A 5,742-nucleotide genomic window follows, 5' to 3' on the forward strand; every position below is an offset into this window, starting at 1 on the left:
AGTCTTGTCTCTGTGCCCTCTTCCTGAATCTCATACAGTATTTTGCATCTAGCAAGTGCTTGACAGATATTTGTTGAATGAATGATATGAGATATTGCCTGGCAGAAGACCAATGAATGTATGGCACCAGTTGTCTTCCCTGATCATTCAGCCTGCACTTATTTATTGGTGCCTGCTCTGTGCCAGTTGTGCTACGTAGTGTTCATTGCTAGGAAGTCGAGGTCTGGAGTTGAATCATCTGCTTTCTTTCTGAAATGTATCTTCTGTTTCGGCTACTGAGAAAGGGCTCAGTAAAAGCTAGAGTTTCTTCCTTGATCTCAAATGTCCATTTTATGCAATAACCTTCCAAGATATAGGACCCCCAGCACATGACTTCTGTCAATCACTCCAATATTCTGAGTCCATCCTCAAGCTGCCAAGCCCATACCTGACTACTTTGGCATCACTTCCCAACAGTAGGCAATCCCTCCATTGAGGCAGGCACAGAGCTGGGAGAGCAAGAAGACGTGTGTGGCTCATGAAACAGGACAGCTCACAGCCCAGCACCCTCCGGCATACCAATGTGTGATATCATCGAAAGAGAACTGAACTGGGGTCTGTTGTTAGGTACTATCGAGCTGATTTCAACTCATAGTGACTCTACGTGACAGAGTGGAACTGCTTCATAGGGTTTTCTAGGCTGTGATCTTTATGGGAGCATTTCTCCAGGTCTTTATCCCATGGAGCTGTTGGATGTGTTCAAACCAGCAACCTTTCAGTTACCAGCCAAACACTTAACAGTTGCACCATGAAAGCTCTTTGAACTGGGGTGTAGGCCTGTGTTAAAGCCACAGCCTACTTATAACCAGCTCCAGGACTATCCAGGACTATCCAGGACTATTTCAATCTTTGGGCCACAACTTCCCCATGTGTGAAATGAGCGGGCTGGACTAGGTCTTAAGGTCCTCTCCAGCTCTGCATGTCTGGTTCCATAAGGAGGAGATTGTTAGGGCCACCCAAGGTCTGCAGGGGGGGTAGCAGCCAACCTACTGGAATTTTACTCTGAGGTTTTCTCTGATATCATCAGTAACTTCACCATTATCATCTTTGTCATCACCACCATCATCATTATCATCATTTTGATGTAATTGGCCTGGGGAGTGGTTTCCCCAGAGGTCCCCTCTATGTAGATTAGAGAGGCCATTCATCACACCCACATAAATCTGTCAGACAAATGGGCCCATAAATGTAAATATATAGAATATGCTGTAATGGATTTCTGCTACCTAATAGGTCTGCACACCTGCACAGAGCTGTCTCGAGTGTGCCAAACTGAATTCATGAAAAAATATTCATTGAGAATTGAATACAGAATCAGCCTATATCTTTGCTGTCATCATTCACAGGCACCATGAGAGGTCAAGGTTGATTATATTTCAGGTTGATTTATACTTACTACTGAGTGGTGTGGTCCTTCTGGCTAAACCGTCCATTAATGTCCTGTCTCCATGACTCCAAAGAGTGAGGGGAGGAGGCCCCAAGTCCTGTGTTAGGCTCTGGTCCCATGGATACCTGACTACTTGTTAGGAGGTGGGACTGAACTCACCACAATTTGTTTTTCCATTATATCCAGTGGAGATGATGTCTCTGTACTCCTGAGAAGGTTGGAGCCTGTCTGCCCTCACTGAGGACTTCATATATGGCCCAAGAGTAGCCTTTGGCTACCGTGTTCAACCCACTTACTGTTCTTCAGGACCACATCTCCAGCTATCACCTTCTCAGCTGGGAAGATTTCTGTCCTGAAGATCTCCTCTTTGGATGGCCAGCATGTAAAAAGGGAAAAGAGATGGTAAATACTGTTTGGATTTGTAAGGACCAGCTGTCCTTCCCTATGGCCACAACCTTGTCACAAGCAGAGAGGTTATATGATATGGCCTAGGCAATCTGACCCCAGAAATGATGTGATTAACCTTAGGTGCTCCAAGTGTCATCACATGGGATAGTAGCCTAAATCTCATGGTCTGAGGAGGGAATAATATCTCCTTAGATATCTGTACCAACATCTGTAAATTTTTGCTAGAGGCATAGGCTAAGTCTTAACTGTTTGGAGTGGGGTTGGGAGTATATTGAGCTTTTAAGAAGACAGCAAATAAAAGAATTGGCAGAGTCCAAGTGGGGGTGGGCTAGCTCTGGCATCTGAGGTCACTGGGTGGTCTTCTGCTGACAAGATCCCCAGATGATTGAATGTTGGGGGGACCAGTGGATTTAAAACACCTGAGTCCTCAAAACGCTTCCTGCATATGACAGGTGTCAGCCTGTTTACTTGACCTATGAACTATCAGAACCATTTCAAATCAGACTAGAATTTCTCTCTCTACCTACTTCAAAGAAGTAAAACAAACTCAACTCTGGAGTTCATCAGGCAGTGTATGGGAGCTTTTGAACTACAGTGACACATCACTTTTATGGCATCCTTACCAACCCAGAACCCATAAACAAAACCAGAACAAAGGCCATTTCCCAAATCCTGTGCATTTTCTCATAGGTTAGCACCTGAAAGACATTCATTAAAATTTTATTTACTCTTAATTTATCAACAATTCTAACAAGTATGGCTATATTGTTTCCAAGTGCATAGCAGACTAAAGGGGAAACCGAGGGAAAGATTAAAGGATGTCCATTGGCATCAGAGACGAAGGAGAGTTGACAGCCTGATAGGTGGCCACAGTGACCAGAGGAGCATTTTTGAAGCCTGGTTTAAGGAGATAGAAAAATATTTTCTTTAGAAAGGCTTCATTTATTCCAAACGATAAAGTGTATAATGGTTTTACAAAAGTGCCAAATACGTGAGGTGTTATTGATTTTATATAATGATCATGTATTTATAGTCTTTTAAAGATTTTATGTCAATTTATTTATCAATATCTTTGTCTTTAGATTCTGCCATTGCAAATATTTATTTTAACAAAATAGTTATTTCCTTGGTCCAGGAAGGCAGTTTGGGAGATTTTTTGGGTGGTGAGAGGAGAGAGGATACCATCATTCCATTTAAGACACCTGCACCTCGGTGTTGCTGCCCGGTTAGGTCTATGCCCTGGAGCAGTCGAGCCAATGAAACATACTTCAAGTCGGAAAGAGAGAGAAATTTTATTTAGGAGATGACACCAACGGGGAGTCTGGCAGCAATGCAGGCTGTGTTTATGGAGTCCCGAAAGGCAATTTTACATTAGAGTTTATAAATTGCTGTTTGGCAAGTAGCCCGCAGATGGCACGGCCAGATGAGTTATTCGTTAGAAGATAATTACAAGAGACTCTTTATCAGACTAAAGAGATACATGCAGGACATCTCCTTATCAGGCTAAAGATATACATGCCAGACACCTGGGCTCTAATCTTCATGTGGGATGGGGTGGGTGGCTAGTAAGCCACAGGTGGCTGGACAGAACAAAACAAAGTCATTAACAAAAGTATGCAGAAAGGAGAAGGCAGACAGGAAAAAACTTATAGGTTCATCATGGCGTTAGTTATGTCAAGCTCTTGTTGTGGAGTATTAGGGTTACAGCGTGTTAGTTTTGTTTGGTGCAGATGGGATCTATTTTCAAATTAATTAAGTCTGATATAACCCTTATATTTGGCTTTTTGGTGATCTGAGTTGCCCTCTTATGTCACTCATGTGTTCCTCTCACTCCTCTGTGGAAACTCAAAGATGAACTGTTCGCTACTGACCTCCCCCAACTCCCCTCACCCAATGCTGAGTATTGGAGATCAGGGGGCAGAGCCATCTCCCTACCTCCATAATCCCTTGTCATGGTCTGTCACCCTAGGGCATGGTGGGTCAAGCAGAAAGCTGAAGCAGGATAGACTGGAAGGGTTCAGGGTAAAGTCAAACAGAAAGTCTCAGAGGACAACATCAGCAGTTCTGGGAGGAAGATGAAAGTGGGTAGACCAGGAGTCCAGCCTAAGAAAAGTAAGGAATCAGGCCTCAGGTGCCAAGGCATGAAAGTTCGGTGAATCCAGAAGGTCAGAATGTCCACCAGTCCATCCAGTACAGGCAGAGCACACCAAGGTGAGCCCTATTCTAGCCTTTCAAATCTCAGAAAAGTGACTCTCATTGGTAAAAGACAAGGACAGTACGAGAGGGGACTAAAATACCTGCCCTTTCCTTATTCTTTTCCTTTTTTTTTTTTTTTTCATATTTTGTATAACAACTCAGTCACCAAAAAGAATCGTCTAGATTCCAGATGGATCCTGGAATGGAGCAGCCCACAGCTGACTGTAAATAACACTGCTTTCCAGCCTTCTCCATACTGGGTTAGAGAAATGATTTTAGCCTCCAGGGTTTTCAATCTGATGTTAGCCCAGTGAAATAAATATATTTATTTTTATAATGAAAAAAAGGGGAGGAAATGAGTTTCATGGGTCGTGGGTAGGGAGAAGTGGGCCAGCTCCACCTGGCTTCGTGGAGGGGCAGGATGTGTGTCCAGCACTCAGTGAGCTCTGGGAAGATGGCCTCTGGGTGGCTGCCCATGTCCTGAGTTACCATCACTTCTCCAGTATCTCCAAGACAAAGGCAGTAGAAAATCTAATAGACATGAAAACAAGCAAAAGTTGGGAAGGAACATTCTAGCTGTTTGACTTTAGCCCTCAGCTTGTTCATTTATAAAATGGAGCCCAAATGCCGACATTACTGGGTCATTAAACACCAAAAAACAAAAACAAACTCTTTGCCATGAAGTCGATTCCGACTCATAGCAACCCTATATGACAGAGAGCTGACCCATAGGGTTTCCAAGGAGCAACTGATGGATTTGAACTGCCACCCTTTTGGTTAGCAGCCAAATGCTTAACCACTGGGCTACTGGATCATTATGAAGATAAAAAATGAGATAGTGCTGTGCATACTGTATGTACTCAATAAATGAAGCTCTTCTTTTTTTCCCCCTTAGGCAGTGTAAGTATTTTCTTTTTTTCAACTATTACTTTTGTTTTTAAAGGACATGGTCCCTCATAAAGTGATTGCTCTTCTGAAATATACAGTGTTTCATATTCCATGTCTCCTTTCTTCTTCTTCTTCTTCCACATTCCCTTTGTCAACATATAAACCACTTCCCTGAAGGGTGGCCTCAGGAGAGCTGCCCTAGTCTCCAGTGTCAGGGTCCCAGCTTCAAGAACCTCTGAGAAAGTGGCCATCTTGTTATTAAAACTCCTCTTAAGTCAAACAGACAAGCAGCCTGCCCACTGCTTACATCTGACCTCAGAAGCAACAGATCCCCAGGTTGTCGACTAGGGGTTTTCTGGGTCACAGACCAAGCAACTTCTGGAGACTGAAAACTGACCAGCAGTTGTCCCAGACACTTTTCTGGGAAATTCTGTTGTGACCTAGAACTGGCCTGACACCAGATGTGAGAAGGTATGACAAGATGCACAGTCTAGAATATAATTGTTCTTGGTTAGACTTCTGTTGTGACTATGGTGCTCATCCTGATTGGCTCTGTGGGTTAACTTAGCTGGTTAGCATGCAGTGCTGAAGAGGTCCTGGAATGGTCAGGCACATCAGGCAGTGAGCTTTCACCTTATCCAACTGTCCACCCAGCCAGCCATCTACACATTCATCCATCCATCAGGACATTTATCAGCCTTCTATAGTGGGTAGTCAGTGTTCTAGGCACTGGGGATACAGAGCTCACAATCTACTGGGACAGCAGATGACTGACAGATGACAGACACACTGAGATGGGGGATGCACAGTGTGCTATGGAAATA

This window comes from Trichechus manatus, unplaced genomic scaffold (genome assembly GCF_000243295.1).
Source record: "Trichechus manatus latirostris isolate Lorelei unplaced genomic scaffold, TriManLat1.0 scaffold00005, whole genome shotgun sequence".
NCBI classification, from domain to species: Eukaryota; Metazoa; Chordata; class Mammalia; order Sirenia; family Trichechidae; genus Trichechus; species Trichechus manatus.